The sequence below is a fragment of the Ambystoma mexicanum genome, chromosome 7q (assembly GCF_040938575.1).
Source record: "Ambystoma mexicanum isolate Mex_15411 chromosome 7q, UKY_AmexF1_1, whole genome shotgun sequence".
In the NCBI taxonomy this organism is placed as follows: Eukaryota; Metazoa; Chordata; class Amphibia; order Caudata; family Ambystomatidae; genus Ambystoma; species Ambystoma mexicanum.
The window spans coordinates 727,274,393-727,293,142 of record NC_090941.1 but is presented as its reverse complement, the minus strand read 5'-3'; the positions used below and the strand labels follow the sequence as shown (position 1 = coordinate 727,293,142).

Genomic DNA, 18,750 nt, shown 5'->3' with positions numbered 1-18,750 from the left:
CCACTATTGTCCATCTTAGTGGAATTACATAGAGAAACCAATTTGAGAGTACGGCTCGATGCAATGGGACACCTTTCAAGACTGGTTGAAGTTAACAGGGGGGTAAGACAGGGGTGCTTGGGAGCGCCTCTGTTCTTCAACCTGTTCTTAGCAGATATGGGCCTTTTCTTGCAACCGTCTGCTTTGGTAAGTCCAATATTAAATGGGAGAAAAATATGTTGGCTCGCGTACGCGGATGATATAGTTCTCCTCGACAGAACATCAATTGGCTTACAACATTTACTCGACAAACTGAATGAGTATGTGGGATTAAACAAATTGACAGTCAACCCGGCTAAATCAAACATCTTGATTTTCAAACATCCGCTATCAAAAACAAAATGCATAAACTGGAATATGGGAGGAGAACGGATAAGAACAGTAGAAACCATAAAATACCTGGGATATAACATCTATGCCCATCCAGCAAATTACAAAGCAGAAAGTGAAATCATGGCTAAAGTAACACAATTCACATCACAAATGATCAAATTAAACTATAAATTTTGTAAGTTTTCTATTCTCCCATTGGTAAAGTTCTACCTCGCCAAAGTGGTCCCAGTTATTCTGTATGGTCTAGAAGCCAAACCCGATCTTTGGTTCATAAACTGGGACAATTTTGAGGGCCGCCTATGGAAAAAAGCTCTGGGCCTCCCAAACTGTGCCTCCTCAAAAAGCTTGAGATTTGAGCTAGGTCTAAAATCATTGAACTGTATGGCAGACTGGAAGCTCATCTCACTGTCTCGAGAAATAACAACAAGCAAAGACTCGACACTGTATGGAGACCTCAGACATGAAACACTGCTAAAGAAATCAACTATCCTCACCTTGTTAGAGGCGAAAACATTGGAAAGACTGAAGACTTTAGATATAAACGAAGAGACTTTAGTCCTAAACCCACTCAAAGTGAAAAGAAGATTAGAACAACGGGATTGGATTGAAACAGTAGAGGGAGTAAGAGAAGAACCAATTCAAAAGCTATTTCTGAAGGGAGAAAAGAAACTTGGGTGTCTCTCTTGCTACCTACTAAAATACCCAAACAGGAAACTGCGCTCAGACTTTCTTAGAATGAGACTGAATCTTGTCCAGTGTGGGGCTGTTCTGGAAAAGTGCAACTAAGGGGACGTGGCAAAAAAACTATGTTCAGTCTGTGTCAACCCTGCCAAACAAACATTAAGACATGTTCTAATGGAATGTGAAGGCACATGGCCTCAACGACTAAGACTTTTCAGAGACTTTGTATGGAGAGAGGAAGATATAATCTCAGACTTCCTTTGGGACAGAATTACCTCAGGAAGTAATGCAGCTTTGACGTTTGCAGCCATTCAGGTGATAATAGAAAGTGGACTGATCATTTAACATAATAAAATAAAGGACAAATGTACTTAAAACATTGATTTAACAGAAAATAGAAAATTGACAGGGTTGGTGGAAAACTATGAAATGTAATTTTTATGTGCTTTTTGCTAACTATTTTTGTATTATTTTTGTAAAGGCTTAAGCCAAAACAAATAAAAAAAAAAAAAAAAAAAAAGGTTTTGTTGTGGAAGGTACCAGTGGTTAAAGCCTTCATGGAAGGGGTAAAGAGATTCCACCCTCCAATTTCAAACCCACCACCTGGATGGACCTTAATGTGGTGCTTGCTAAGCTCATGGGCCCACCCTTTGAACCCATGCATAAAGCCAGTCTTAAACACCTGACCTATAAAACTGCCTTCTTGGTAGCCATTACATCCATAAGAAGGGTCGTGAAATTCAGGCTCTGTCAGTGCAGCATCCTTTCTTTACTGTACATAAGGATAAACTGGTTCTACGAACACACCCTAGGTTCTCACCGAAGTTAATTTCTAAATTCCATGTTAACCAGTCCATTGAGCTAACGGCCTTCTTCCAAGAACCCAAAAGCTCTGCTGAGGTGAAACTACACACACTAGATGTGCGAAGAGCGGTCCTCTACTATGTAGACAAGAGCAGGCCGCTAAGAAAAACAGACCAACTGTTTGTCTCCGTAGCTACAGGCAGAGAAGGAGATTGCGTCTCTAAAGGTGCCATCTCCAAGTGGATAGTCAATTGTATCCAGCTATGTTACTCCCTTTCTGACAACACTCAGCCTTTTACGCCAAGAGCTCACTCTACAAGAGGCATTGGGGCCACTCTGGCTTTCATTGCAAATGTACCCCTTGACACCATTTGCAAAGCAGCTACATGGAGCTCTATTCACTCTTTTACTCAGCACTACTGCATTGACACTCATTCCAAGACAGATACTCAAGTGGGACAAGCTGTTCTAAGACATTTATTTGCTGATGACACTTCTCACATCCCACCTCCTTCTAACACTGCTCGCTAATCTATGCACAGCATGTGATCTAAGCAGATTCCACAACCCTCCGAAGGGATACATTACTCACCGTAATCGTATTTCTGATGCTTGTATCTGCTTAGATTCACATGCGCCCAGCCTTCCTCTTCTCTGACAGAAGGCGCATGGATGCTTGTAGTTTTATCTTTCTATCGATCTGCTTGGATCATCTGTACTCACGCTACTCCTCATGCTACCTCATGTCAGAGAAAATACAATCTGAGGGTCCTACACATGTGAGGGAATCATGGGTACAGTGGACGTCACACTAGGGATAGTATTACAGGCACGCCCTGTGTCGACGCCCATTTTCGAGTTTCGAAAAACAAACTGTAATACTCCGCAGCTTCCACTAGATGTCGGCCTATGCACAGCATGTGAATCTAAGCAGATACAAGCATCAGAAATACGATTACTGGGAGTAATGTATCCCATATATAAAGTTGCTTTATAAAAGTTGATGGAGTGCACTCCGAAAAGTAGTCCAGTGAGACTGATCCACGCTGAACAGAGTCCAGAAACCAATTTTCTCGAAGCATCAAAGTTTATTCTTTAATTAAGTAAATGCCATTGACAGAAGAAAGAAAAACACGAAAATGACGTGTTTCGCGGCAAACTGACCTGCTTGATCACGTTTATTTTTCTGAGGCTTGTGGAATCTGCTTAGATCACATGCTCTGCATAGGCCGACATCTAGTGGAAGCTGCTGTGTATTACAGTACTTTTCGAAACTCGAAAAGGGACGTCGACAGGGCATGCTAGTAATACTATCCCTAGTGTGACGTCCGCTGTACCCATGAGCCCTCGCGCGTGTATGTATGTCCCTCAGATTGTTTTTTTCTGCCATTCTAGACGGAAGCGTATAGCGAAGTTCCATTCGGCGTAAATCCTTTATCTATTTACAATTAGCAGTAGTATTTCTTTCTATCCTTTAACCGACCTGCGAAACGACACGCTGGTGAAGACATAGACTGCCCGTCAAAGACTACCGCGATGGACCGTTCGGCATGGAAGGCTACCCTGTGCCTCGGCCCAGTCAGTAGGGAGAGAGGGGGAGGCCATTTTAGGATGCATATACTCCCCTTCCTACACTTTGTTCGCCCAGCTGCGATAACCTGTTATTATGGATAATACACCTTTTTAAATTCTGCCCCAAGTGTAATTGCAAATTCCCATGGTTAGTCAAACACTTAGTTTGTAACTTGGGTCTCCCAAGAGACCACGTCGAAACTTCTTGTCGAGCGTGCAGGCTCTTCAAGCCAAAGACTTTCAAAGACCGCTCCACAAAACGCTGGACCCACTACGCCAGGCAGCTCCAGGCCATGGAAGTAGAAGGTGCCTTTAGCGATGGCAGCGGCGCCGTCTGAAAGGACGGTGAGGGCAACGGAGTAGCTCCAGTTCCCCAAACGCAGGCCCAGACCCTGTAGGACAGGCCGGCTGCCATGTTGTGGGGAGTACGTCCAGCGGTGGTAGCGCTACAAAGACACACACCACTAAGCACATAAGCCCAGGTCGAGACTCGGCAGATGGGTCGAGTGATCGACAACGTTCCACACTCAGGGAAAGGTCCGCTGAGTGCCAGTCCTCTGGGCAATCTTGCTCGAGATCGCGACACGACAGGGCCCAACCGTTGAAAGTCGGCAAGGGTGTCACTCGCAAAACTCCCTCCGAAGGTCGAGCATCCGCGGACGAGGCCTCGGCCCTTCCCGCATCCGAAATTCAACGCTCAGCATCAGATAAGGTGGCAGGCCCCAAAACGTCAGTAAAACACACCTCTGGGACACCACAAAAAGACCTCAGACTTCTCATAGGGTCAAGAGCCCTCTAAGGGAAAAAACATCTCAAAGGGAAAAGCCTAAGCAATCCAGGCCCATAGAAAAACCTAGAGAATCTAGGCCTAAAGTGGTACCTCCCACAGATGAGGATTTGGGATTACCACAGATTGAGGGTAAAGTCCTAAATTCCAAGGAGTGGGCTTCACAAGATATTGACAGTGATGAGAACAATGAACTTAATGGCCAATTTTTTCGAAAAGATCCCCGATCACCTTCAGAGCTTCAACTCCACTCCCCCCACCACAGTTCCATCTGGTTCTCAAGCCTCTGCCTTACCTACTCAAGCCCCTTTTAAGAGGTCTTGTTCAAATGTTCGTTTACAAAGTACAGTCATAGATCTTTATGACCCTGAATCAGACCAAGAAGATCTCTCCTTTGGGTATCCCTACAAAATATCCCCACCAAAAATATTGCCGTACAGATGGCAGTTTGTCTCACCATAGGCAATATTTTTGGGGAGGATATTTTGTGGGAGTGGGGGTTGCGGGGGTGTCCCCCACACATTTTAAAATAATGCAGAGGTTGCGGGGGTGTCCCCTGCAGGGTTCATGGGTCAATATTGCTGCAAAAATATGGCGATATTTATGTATCGCGTTATATTTGCGGGGATATTAACACATGGAACCATCCTTTGTAGAGACAGCTGACCCGCAGTTTATTGATGAGGATACAGAGGACCCTTATTATGGGGATGACTAGGACCAAGAGGCAGACCAAGAAGCCAATATGTACTCTATAGATTCCCCTCTTAACCAAGGTACTCCAGTTGTCGATTCTCCTATTGATAATCAACCCCTTCTCAATGAAGTACTAGCCAAGGGGTCTGAGCGCTTTCAGATTGACACCCAGGAGGTACAGGAGGATAAAGACTTTACAGAACAAATCCTTGGACAAAAAAACAGTGGCCCAGTTTATTCCGCTACTGAAATCCGTGCAGCGCAGAATACTGCCATCTTTAGAAGCCCCTAATCTCACACGGGCAATAAACCCACGTGTAGAGAAATTTTTCAGACCCATTATATATTAGAGGGCAACTGAAACCATACTCCTTAGTTGTGACTACAACTAGAAAAAGAGCAGGCACACCCCTTGCTTCCTCTGAGGATCCACCCGATAAGGAGAGCAAAAAGATATACGCCATGGTCGCCTCCTGTGCGGCCTATCAAACCAGAATAGCGAGTAATGCAACTCTCTTGGCTAGTTACAACTGCCACAAGTGGGAGGAAGTGTCTCCTTTGCTTTCGTCTGCCCCACAACTCCTCAAATCCCAACTAGCACACATGGCTGCAGATGGCAGGGCAGTATCTAGCTGTCTCCTTAAAATCAATTTTGACGCAGCGGACAATGGCGGAAGAGTCCTTGCACAAGGGACCGTTATTAAAAGGCATGCATGGCTGTGCCAGTCGGGTTTTAGACCAGAAACGCATGCCACTCTAATAAACATCCCGGTTAAACCAAACGTGCTCTTCGGTAAGGCCATAGAAGACGCCCTTAAAACAGCAAAGAACGAGTGTGACACTCTTAAATCTCTAGGCCAACTCACTAACAAGCCTTCCGGACAGAGGGGTAACGGAAATGTTCTCAGTTTTTGAGGCCAAAACTCTCACCAAGGATCCAACTACAATCGGGGTCAAGGTTCCTCCTGGGGAAATAATCCAGGCCAATCCTCCCAGGGCTATGCCAGTGGACAACGCAGAGGTCGTGGTAGGGGCAGAGGCCCTGCTCGAGGTGGCACACCACCTCAGAGCAATTGATGTTCCGCTTCAGGTGCCCTCCCGTGCTTCTCCAGTATGACGCATTTCCAGCTTCACCCTCGCCTGGGAGGGAATCACCTCAGACAGATGGGTGCTGTCCACAGTAGCAGGCGGATACTGTATAGAACTACTCCAACGTCCCACGACCATCCACCACGACAGAAGATCCACTCAGAAGAACACCAGCGTATCCTTCTCGAAGAGATAGCCACACTTCTATTAAAGGACGCCATCGAAGTCGTCCCGGCCAACCAGGTAAACAAGGGTATTTATTCAACTTACTTCCTTGTGCCAAAGAAAGATCTAACAATGTGCCCAGTATTAGATTTGCGCCCTGCAAACAAGTATGTCATGCCACAAAAGTTCTGCATGACTACGCTACAAGAGGTAATCTCTCTACTCAATCAGGGTGATTAGATGGCAACACGGGATATGAAAGATGCCTATTTTCATATTTCAATGTTCCCAGCGCTCAGACGATTCTTGCGTTTCAAGATGGCGAACCAGTACTACCAATTCAAGGTGCTGCCCTTTGGAATAGCCTCGGCTTAAAGGGTATTCACAAAGGTACTGGTGGTGTTGGCAGCGCACCAGTGCAGTGAGGCAATCCCAGTGTACCCTTACCTGGACGACTGGCTCATTACAGGGGAATCACCCCTGATTTGCGGACCAAACTTTCAGAGAACAATCAACCTCCTCTTTCAATCGGGCTTCTCCATCAACGAGAAAAGGTCAAGCCTAGTGCCAAGCACTTCAAAACAGTTCCCAGGAGCTGTCTTAAAGGAATAGTGCGCTCAAAAATATTATTGGCTAAAAAGATGGCCAATAATCAAAAATATATCTAAAAAAAATATTTTTTAAAAAAGTCCCTATGTAAAGTATTGAACAAATGAAGCTCAAACTTAAAAATGGGAATCACTAGGAGGCATCCATTTTGAGAAATGGATGCCTTCTGTGCTTTCCCTTGCGGCACTAATGAAGCAAAAGCCAGCCAGCTGTAATAAACAAAAGCTACCACTGGGTGGCTTTTGCTTCATTGGTGCCGGAGGACGGAGACCAGAGACTGCAGGCAGGATAGCTGCATCTGGGTAAGTGCTTATTTCTTATTTTTTTTTTTTTTTAAATAAGCACTAGCTGCGTTTTTTTTTTTTCTAAGTTTTCCCTGCAGGAGGAGCCTGGAAAACTTAGAAAGAAAACTGCAGCTTTTAAAACGCTGTATTTATGTTTGTGGTAGCTTCAGCTTGGAGCCCCCTGGCAGGCAGAAACACAATGCGGTTGTGTTTCAAAATGCTGCAGTGTTTCTGCCTGCAGCGGCATTCACTGAGTCTTCCGGGCTCGCCTGCAGGTAGAAACACAACACGGGTGTATTTTTAAATGCTGCAGTGTTTCTCACTACGGCAGCTTTTGCGTGGAGTCTCCTGGGTTCTCCCAACCCTGAGGGAGTCCAGGAGATTCCAAGCAAAAGCCGCTGCAGTGTGAAATACAACATTGTTGTATTTGTAAATGCTGCAGTATTTACAAATACAACAAAGTTGTTGTTCTGACTGCGGCGGCTTTTGCTTGGAGTCTCCCTCAGGGTTGGGGAGCCCAGGAGACTCCACTCGAAAGCTGCCGCAGTCAGAATAACATTGTTGTATTTATGATTTCCGTGGTTTTCCAACCACGGCAATCACAAATACAACAACGTTGTATTTGTAATTGCTGCGTCTCTGCTTTTTGCCTCCATTTTATGTTTTCTGTGCTTCCCTGGGCTTGGGGAGCACCGAAAACGTAAAATGAAAGTGAAGGCAGCTTCCTCAGCTCTGCTCTGGCTGCAGTAAGCAAAAGCTCCCAGTGGGGGGCTTTTGTTGCTTCTTTAGAGCCGCCAGGGCAGAGCTGAGGAGGCTGCCTGAAATGGCAAAATGGATGCTCCCATGTAAATGCTTTGAGCCTCGTTTGCTCAAAGTGTTTACACAGGAACTTTCATTCAAAATATGTTTAAACTATGTTTTAGACTATTGCCCATCGTTTTAGCCAATTTCTTTTAGCACACTATTCGTTTAAACACAGAGGAGGGGTTGGCCTTTCCATCAGAGGAAAGAGTAAAAAATGTGTTACTGCGGATACCACATTATCAGGCCAGCCGCCAGATAAGGGTGCACAAAGCTATGCGTTTAATAGGCATGATGGCATCTTGCATTTACCTGGTTCCTCACGCGTGCCTGCGCATGCGACCCATGCAGGAGTGGTTTGCAAAACAGTGGTCTCAGGCAAGTGGTCAGTGGGACGATCTAGTGGTCGTTTCACCAACACTTGTACAAAATCTTCGCTGGTGGACAAGAGAAAATCTAACGAAAGGGAAACCTTTCTATGATCCAGATGTACAGGCGGTTGTCACGACAAACGCCTCACTGGCAGGGTGGGGGACTCACTACCTTCACCACACAGCTCAGGGTCTGTGGTCTCGCACTGTAGCTCAGAACCACATCAATCTGCTGGAACTTCTGGCACTATTCAAAGCCCTTCGGGCATTCGAACCCCATTTAACAAACCTATCTGTGTGCAGATCCTAACAGACCGCACTACAGCAATGTTTTATATCAACAAACAGGGTGTACATGTTCTCCAAATCTGTCAAGACTTGCACAGCAAATTTGGAGATGGGCACTTAAACGGAAGATGTTCCTGTCGTCACAACATGTTCCAGGGGAACTCAACTCTCTAGCAGACTCATTGAGCAGACATCCCCTACCAGAGGAACACGAGTGGCGTCTACACGGAGTCATAGAACACCTTCTCCAGCATGGTGTCTGGCATGGATTCACATGCTCATGAATATTCCCCATCGTCGGGCTGAGAATCCTTGGTAAAGGAAAAAATAATTTTTAGTTTCACTTCTGAACTGTCTTTCTCCTAACAACCAATCGCTGGTGTCTGGGGTCATACTGCCCCCAGCCAATGACTGCCCTCTACCTAAGCCCCTCCTCTAGCAGCCATCTTTAGATTTTTACCTCACGTTGAAGTGTTGGGAGTCCTCGTGCTATAGCTCTTGAGCTTTTACTGCATTTTGCGATTTTTCGAAGAGTTCTACCCTATTTTCACGGTCAATCGAGCCTCAAGCTCCTTCGATCCTTCTTCTGAATACCTGGGGCCCGTTTTCGGATTATTCAGCGCCCCTCAAGGGCGATTCTTCATCTAGTTTCTTCTTGGAGGATTACAGAAGCTTCTTCATGCCTAGCCTGCGTGGAGATGGCAGAGGAGAAGGAAGACTCAACGCCTCTGTTCAGGATTTGTCCAGGATGCGGCCTTCAGAACATCTACATAGACAATGGGCACTCGGTGTGCCTATACTGCCTGCATTCAGACCAAACGCACGTGCAGTATGACTGTGCGTTTTGCCACGATATGGTGCCCCGCGCCACAATATGGTGCCCCGCACCATGAAGGACCGGCGCACGGGCCTCACTGAGTGGCTCCAGGCCAAGGTACCCTGCTGCGGGTGGGTCCCGGCAGCATGCCTCCCCCAGCCACAAGAAGTCTGAGCGGTCTTCTAAGACCTTTGAGGGCGCCTGGCTACGGGAACCCAACAGAAGGCCAAGTACTGCAAGTCTGCAGGCACCGGGAGCACCGTTGCGACGGGCTCCCCGGCGGCTAGGACGGGCGCAGCATCTCTGGCACCTTCAACCATGAGCCAATGCTCCGGTTCGACGAAGAGGAAGTCGGACCACCGGGTAAGCTTCTGGAGAAGCCCCAAATGGAGTGTTAGGCAGAATCCTGTGCAGTGCCCTTAAGGACCACTACACACAATTAAGACTACAGGTGGCAATACAAGTTTTACCTTTGGTACAAGCCTGTACTACTATGTTAAAGTGGTAGCAGTAGCGGAGCAGCCAGGCTTATCTCAAGAGTATGAGCAGTAGCAGAGATTACACAAAGGGACCACAATTACTGTGACTAAAGCAAACACTGACTCATGGTTTCAGGTAGATTAATATAAGTACATTTATTTTTAAACTATTTGTTATAAACACAACACTTCTATTAAATTCAAAACCACACGTAAAATACACTACAACTAACCAATTCACTTTGTACGGTATAAATCAAGGTAAGTACCCTGTGTTTGAACGGACCAGTGTTATGAAACAAGACACGTTACTGTGAATACGATTGCGATCACTTTTTGACAGTTCGGTCTACTAAATAAATGCGTATCCGTGGCAAGAAATGCTACCGGGGCAAAAACACGCTTAGCACCTGAGATACCCAGAGGGAGTTGGGGGCAAAAATCATAGGCAATATTTTAGTTAGGCAGACAGAATCGAAGAACACTCATAGACAGGAATTCAAGAGTCAAAGGGCCGGAGCCAGGGTCAAGTGACACCGGGTCCCTGTTGTCGAGGGTCACAAAGCCGGACAGTTCACGATTCAACGTAGCCAAGAGTACTTTGATATTGTCAATCTTCGGAAGCAAAAGTTATAAGGAGGAGGGAAAAGTAAGGACAAGCCTTAAGGAAGAGAAATAGGCATTCACCCAAATTCCTAAAGCAGGACACAGTACCTTTCTCAAAGGATGAAGATGGTGCCACGGCAATTGTTCCTGGTAGTTTCCTGCAGACCCACAATTCCTGGAGCTTCGGCACGAAGGACAATGAGGGGGTCTGCACCACACAGGGATGAGGCCGACAGCAACGTCGATGAATAAAAGGTGTGCTCCTTAAAAACAGGAGAGGCTCTTCAGGTGGCTATCTGGACCACTACAGCAGTGTGCAGTGATTTCGACCACAAAGGGATTCCTCTGACTGAAGAAGACGAGCTGGTTATCCCCACCAGGCTCAAGGGAAGTAGACTCCGGACTGGATCTTATCTTAGTCGTTGAAGGGTAGATAGCTCAGGACTGCAGCAGGGCTTCACCAGTACGGGATAGTTGCAGCAATCGACCTCTACTCCGCTTCTCTTCGGTTCCTTGTAGTTCCAGTGGCGACTCTCTGACTTCCAGCCCAAGAGACCTGCCTTTTATGCGAAAATCCCCCATTCACACAGCCTGGACAACCACTTCAGCCAATCATGGAAAAGTGCGACTTGGGTTTCCTAGGATACCCTGTGCAGGGGGTGACTACACCCCCCCCCCTCACATTCAGCCCACCTAGACACCCAGGCGCCTAGAGGAGGGCTTCTTGGCAGAAGCCCGCCAAAAGACAGTGAACAAAGAAGGCAAACCTGGTTTGCCGTGCAAAGTAAAACACAAGGAGTTTAACAAAAAGAAATGGCGAATAAACCGCACCAGAGCCAAAAGAAAAAGTATTTGGTCAAGCGGGTTTAAGTTTGAGGCTAATACAATAGCCTACAATACTACCACATTTATATAAGATAACCGCGGTAGAAAAGTTTAGGGTAGATACCACTGCCATCAGCCAATTCTAAATGTTAAAAGAGCGAAACAATGCTCTAGGAGGTACAGATAAAAAGGGCTAAGAGTTAACCTTTCCAGTACTCCATGTAAGATGGGGTGTTCTGGATCTGTGGTTAAATTGACTAAGTAAAGTTAATGGCAACTTTACCCTTTTCTGGGAGACAGTAGTCAGCCTCAGAAATGGAGTCGGTGGGAAGTCTGCACGACAACCCTGTGTCACTACACTGAAGGTGCTGTGTAACGCACAAAAGTTGGGGGCCACTGAAGTGGTGTACTCCAGAGCCCACAATCATAAAAACAGGTAAAAAACACATAGCAAAACATGCGTAAGAGTGGGGGAAAAGCTCACTCTTACCAAGTGGAAAGAAATAACTCCAGAGATCCAGCAAAGTTGCTGATGGACTCACTGGGTAAGGGAAATTAGCCATGAAATGAGAATTCTCCCTAACGCAGTCGGAGAAGGCCAAGGGGGAGCAGGGCGCTGACCCTCCCCCCAAGGTGAAGTCCCCTAGCTCGACCAAGGTCGTGCAAGCCCAGATTCACCCGGCAAAGCCTTCCATTGACGGCATGGTGGCGTCCCTACCGAAGGCCGCGGACGCGGGTTCGCAGGGTACGGACCCCAAGGCGAGAGTTTCCCTGCCTGCCAGGAGGGAATCGTCGTTCCTGTCGTTCCAGCCCATATAGAAGACACCGGAGAAGGTGATGCCCATCATCTCCCCGAAACCGTCTCCCCTGTTTGAAAAGAAGGGGGGGGGGGCACAGTGGTGCTGCAGGGCACGGACATCTCCTCTGAGGAGGAGCTTTCTACTCTCCAGACTTTTTTGGAGAAGAAATTTGTCGAGGCCAATGCCTACGGGAGGGATCCCGACAAGGGAGACGTCGAGAGTGGCGACAAGACCAACGAGGAGGATCAGGCCGTGGAGGAGTTGTAGAACCCTACACCGCTGCCTCTGTCGCTAACACTTCCGCCACCTCAGCAACCATCTGAACCCCCAGCGAACATTTCGGTGGACATACTCCAGGCACTCCACACCTTGTGTTCGGAGATTCGGGCGAGGATGCCCCTTCCGCCGGCAGAAGAGCCTGCTGCACCCGAAGATCCCATAGCACCAGCGCCATTAGGTGCGCCCCCTACCAAGAAGAGGAGAGTTCAACCTCCACCGCCTTTTCACCCGTCACCTCCCCTCTCCTCCGCTGAGGGAGGATACAGACCCGACACGGCGACAGGTTTTTCCAGACCGGTCTTTCCGTCCGTCCCTCAAGGGCAAGGTGATATGGGTCTTCACGGACAAAACCACCACGATGTTCTACATCCGGAAGCAGGGTGGCACCAGATCCCCAGCGCTCTCCAGAGAGGTGCAGGACCTATGGCACTGAGCCGTTGCCCAGAAGATGTTCCTCGCCCCGCTGCATCTGGAAAGAGTGAAGAACACCATCGCCGATTCCCTCAGCAGGGAGCTGCGCTCTTGCCACGAGAGGGAGCTTCAGCAGGACCAAGTGGATCTTCTGTTCCATCGATGGGGCAATCCCCAGATCGATCTGTTTGCGGCGAACACCAAGTGCCAGAGATTCGCCAGCAGGTTTCCCCAGCCGGGGTGCATGAGGGACGCATTCTCCTTTCCCTGGAACGGCCTGTTTATGTATGCGTTCCCCTCCCCAAACCCCCCCCCCCCCCTTTGCCGTTGTTTCTTCGACTAGTCAATCAACTCAGACGGTCCCGGTGCAGGATGAACCTCGTTGCAACGGCATGGCTGAGACAGATATGGTACCCGGACCTTCTGGATTTATCAGCGTCCACTGCAGTCAAGCTTCCAGCGGCCGTAGATTATCTCGCCAGAGAAGGAGGCGCGATCCTGCACCACGACCCAGGGTCGCTGAACTTGCAGGCCTGGCTCCATCAGCGCTAGAGTTTGGAGGATCCAATATCCCGGCAGACTCCATGGAGGTGCTTGCCAAGGCCATGGTTTCGTCTAGACTGAAATGCTACGGACATAAGTGGAAGAGTCCAGTGCCGTGCACAGAATCAACCCTCTACAGATTACGGCTCTGCAGGTGCTGTCATATTTGTTATCGCTGGCCAAAGCGGGACTGGCTCATGCCTCCAAGGTTCATCTGGCGACTACCTCCCGCTACACCAGAACTCCGGGGGGGGAGGGGGCGTCGTTATGGTCACGCTGCCTGATCGAGTTCATCAAAGGACTTTTACGTTCATTCCCACCGGTGAAGGCTCCGGCCCCGGCGTGGGAGCGCAATGTGGTGCTGACTAGGCTCATGGGTCCTCAGTTCGAGCCTATGCATTCTGCGCCACTGACATTTTTGTTGTGGAAAACAGCGTTTCTTGTGGCCATCACCTTTGCACGACGAGTGGGAGATATACAGGCCCTTTCTTGTAAACCGCCTTACTTGACATTCCACGAGACGATGGTGGTGCTAGGGACGCACCCCTCTTTCATGCCCAAAGTGCTGTAGGACTTTCATCTCAACGAGCCCTTGGTGTTACCCGTGTTCTTCCCAACGCCTTCATCACCGGCTTAGAGGACTTTGTATTCGCTGGATGTGGCTAGAGCGCTGAAGTTCTACGTGGATCGCCCGTTTTCAGAAGACGTCACAACTGTTTGTGAACTTTGGCCCTGTGAACCAAGGGAAGGCCTTCTCCAAGGCTTCCATTTCCAGGTGGCTCTCTGGCTGCATCACCCATTGTCACCGGTTGGCAAACCGACCGTTGCCTGGCTGTCCAAGAGCCCATTCGACCAGAGCGATCGCTGCCACTACAGCGTTCCTGTCTGTTGTGCCCCTGCTGGACATCTGCAGGGCTGCTACGTGGAGGTCGACGCACACCTACACGAGATTCTAATGTATCGACCGTGATTCCAGGGAGGAGTCCAGAGTCGGCCAAGCAGTGCTGCGCAACCTGTTCGCTTGAAGGTGAGCCTGGTTAGGAGGTAAGAGATGCTTAATGTTGAGATGCTTAATTTTGAGCCTTGCCACCTCCCGTGGTTGTGCTTGTGTGTACAGCTATGTATTCTTTATTCATGGGCATGTTAATCCATACCAGACCCCATGCTGGAGAAGGAACACGTTACTTACCTGTACCTGTTGTTCTCCAGCATGGGTCTGGCATGGATTCACATCCAAACCCTCCCACCTACCCCTCTGCGGCTCTTCTCTTGGTCCTACTGCCATTGTATGTGTTACCAAATCTGAAGATGGCTGCCAGAGCAGGGGCTTAGGTAGCGGGCAGTCATTGGCAAAGACCGTTCAGAAGTGAAACTGAAACTGATTTTTTCTTTACTGAGGATTCCCGGCCTGACGGGGAATTTTCATGAGCATGTGAATCCATGCCAGACCCATTCTGGAGAACAACAGTTAGAGGTAAGTAACTTGTTCCTTAACTCAATGGGGTTCCCAACTATAGACTTATTCGCCACAAGCGAAAACGAGCAATACCCAGACTTCGTGTCCAGGTTCCCCCAGCCAGGCTCCAAGGGTACGCCCTATGGATGAACTGGTCAGGGAAATTTGCTTACGGTCCCCCCCTCCCCTCCAACGCCTCATGAGGAAAGTTGTAAACAAGATACACAAGGAACCGATGACGCTTATCATTGTTGCTCCTATGTGGGCAAGACAACCATGGTATCCACATGTGCGAAAAAAGTGGCGCTGTGCGATTCCCATCAAACTCATGTGCCAGTACAACCTACTCACCCAGCACGAGGGACAAACAGTGCACCGGCAGCCGCATTCAATGAACTTGCAGCATCACTCCAGAGGTCATGGAGTTCCGACATCTCAACCTGCCACAGAGATGCATGGATATCTTGGAAGAATCAAGAAAATCAAACACTAGGCACTGTTACTTTGACAAATGGAGAAGATTCGTAATTTGGTGCCAGGCTAAACAGATCAACCCCATAATATGTGCTCCATCCCACATTCTAACTTATATGCTCCATTTGTTAGATACAGGGTTAGTATTTAACTCCCTAAAGGTCCGCCTGGCGGCTTTGTCAGCCTACACCACCTCTCATAATACAGTCTCATGGTGGAGAGTACCGGTTATCAAAGCTTTTATGGAAGGAGTAAAGACTCCACCCTCCAATTTCTAACCCGCTGCCAGACTGGGACCTCAATGTGGTACTCGCTAAGCTCATGGGACCCTCTTTCGAGGCTATGAACAAGTCTAGTTTCAAACACCTGACTTATAAGCCTGCCTTCTTAGTGGCTATCACTTCCATAGGAAGGGTTAGTGAAATCCAAGCATTTTTCAGTGCAGGATCCTTTCTTTGTTGTACACAAACACAAGCTGTTTTTACATACTCACCCTAGGTTCTCACCTAAATTAATCTCCAAATTTCATGTAAACCAGTCAATTGAGCTACCTGCTTTCTTCCAGGAACCCGACAGCATTGTGCATTGTGCTCTAGGTGGTATTTCGGGGAAAAATACCTTTGCATTAGGATAAAGCAGCATCAGTTCTTGCACCAACAACTTCAGTACAGAAACTAAACTTGGAGCACTGATGTAGCCCAAATGCTCTCCTCCACAGTGCAGTACCAAAACACCAGGACTACCAAATGTACCCATGTCACTGCAAAGGGCAAGCAGTGCCTGCAGATTGCGGCCAGGCACACTGTACCAAAAAGCCTGCAGGCCTGGCAACCCAAGATCACCAGCAACACCTCTTGCCTCTGCATACCTCTCCAGATCATCCACAAAGCAATCTCCCACTATCGATACACTAAGTCTCTGCCTCTCTCCAACCCCAGCCATCTTCACTAAACAACCAACACAGCAATGAAAAAAATATTACCCTCCCTTCTTGTAAAGCACAACCTGAACATGTGATTGGCTAATCCCCACAGTCCCATTTTCATGCCAAACATGCTGAGAAGCCCTGGATGTGGCATTTCTCGGATCCAGTAACACTGGGGCAGCCCTTCTTCCCTTTCCACTTCACTCTTTGCAGCACTCCCTCATTGGCTGCTGTTAAGCAGTCACACATCCATCCACCAATCACATCAAAGATCTCTACATCTAGCTCCATCAGCTCAGTTCAACACTGCAGATGTACTATTAAACACTCACACTACAGATCTCCTGTGATTCCCAAGCACCTGCATTCAAAAGTAATGTAAAACTCTTCCAATATTTCTACTTCCAGATTCATCCACATCTACATCCATCAGCACAAACTACAGGTATGCATATATTTTGTAATACACACAGAAAACAAAAAGTGCATGTATATTACCATAGTATAACAACTACATAGATTGCATGCATATGAACTGGGTGCCTGCCATTTACCCTGCATAACCTACTCAATAATCATACTCTCATTCGTCCTATCTCCTGACATCAAGTGGCAGTTATTTGCAATGCTGTGTGCCTTCAACGTTTTCTTTTAATGCCCACTTGCATAACAGCTGCAAACCACATATTTCAATTTTAGCAGCACGCTGTGATTTCTGTTTTTTTATTTTCAAGTTCAAGCGCCAGATCCTATGTGAAACTTCAATACATTAGCACAACATGCATGCTTGCCCTTAACCCCCATTGTAATGTGCTAACACACCTGCTGCAAAATGCCCAGAATGCACACAGAAACTGAAAACTCTATGTATGTTGCCAAACCATAGCAGGTACGTAGCTTGCATGCATATAAACAGGAAATTGTGTTGTACATGCAGAACAAATGATTGAATATCTACACGCATCCTAACAGTCCACATGTTCCAAGTCTTGTTACTGGGATGTGCCTTCAACAGAAGGGCATACAATTGTAGAGGAGCAGGTGAATGCATCTCCTCTGGTCCCTGCCCCCTCACCACCGTCCTATTGGAGTAGCAGACCAAGAGCTGCAATCGGGAACCCATGCATGAATCCATGCAGCATTCCTATACCGCGTCAATTGTATGAAAGGCAATATGCACTCAGGCATCCATTCAGAATATACCCTCACTTAGAGGCAGAAGATTGATGATCTTCCAGGAAAGATGTCCACTGACAAGATTCCAGGTTGCGGCTATGGGTAATATGCACAAACTCTAAGTAAAGTCTGATGACAACAGAATGTCATAAAGAAGCTGTATGGACATATGCCGAAACGATATGAAAATACTTATGACTGACAATATAACTGAAGTACTTGTGCCTAAAGATGAAATAATCGGGAATATAAGAAGATGAAGTAGCGTGTTGACCAATAACTGTAAATACTCTGTAATGCAAGGTAGAAAAGACACATGGAAGCTTGCTAAAAAGAGGTAATTACACAACGTTTAGGATGGCCATTGGAAGAAAATGGACGTCGGCCTGTGTTAAGAATCAATGCTGCTACCTCAAAAGACGAGCCTAGGATTGCAAATTGAAGAACTGATGAAGAAGCTGTTTTTGTGTGCAGAATAAGGGAGTGCCTTGACCTGGGATCTAGGAGGCTATTTTCGAGAAATGGGTGCAAGGCACAAAGGGAGTCGAATGAACAGACCATGTGCATAAGACATATTTCTGCTAAGTTTTGGAGAGACAAGGACATCTGAAAGTGCTAAGTGTTGAACAATCACAAGGGCAAGAGCCTATGTGGAGTGAGCAAATCTCTAAAGACCAGAAAGGGTAATGGCCCAAATAGCACAATGTTTAATAAAATCAAATAGTAGTAAATGAGGGGCTGAAATGGACAAAACCGTGGTCTCCTAACGCGTGACTCAGAAGTCGAAAACAAAGGCTATTCATTAAAAGCCCAGATGGAGATGGCGGTCTGCTCATCATACTCCCTTAAATGTTCCAGGACATCAGGTTGATGACATACAATGGACTAATTGGGTAAACAAGAAATGAATTGACGCATCTCGAGCACCTAGGTTTCGTTTTCACTCAAGTGCTACTAAACTAGCCGAAAGTCCAAGGTTGGATGGGGTTGCCAAAAAATCATAAAGCCTGCCGTGTACTTTTACATACAATGTTGCATTTACCAATCCGCTACCATATCTCTGCTATAATCTGTATATTACTTATGCAGACGTAGCTCAGGACATCTCCTACAGATAAGGGGCAGCAATGAGATATTAACCCTTATATAATTCTCTAAGTAGACATTTTCCCCTAATCCCAATCCCTCCCGTTTATAGGTTTTCCAAATGCCACATTGATTGAAGTCATAAATGACATATGTAAAAGTATATAAACTCTGTACAAACAAGATAGTGTGAAAACGCATACATCTATTTTGATAGCTGTTCTATCTCCCTGCTTTCTTTCATTGAGATTAAAGCAGTATGTTACCATCTTCCTTGGTTCTGTCTGGTTATTTGGTCTTAAGGTATTTACTGATAATTCCATCTAGCGTATAGACGCTTCAAAGTACCAGAGC

The 18,750-nt window shown here is 47.1% G+C and overlaps 1 protein-coding gene across 1 annotated transcript in view; it reads left to right on the top strand.

Moving 5' to 3' along the window:
• RNF17 (ring finger protein 17) overlaps positions 1-18,750 on the top strand; it is a 3,777,565-nt gene that overhangs the window by 750,002 nt on the left and 3,008,813 nt on the right. The gene's annotated exons all lie outside the window — the stretch shown is intronic.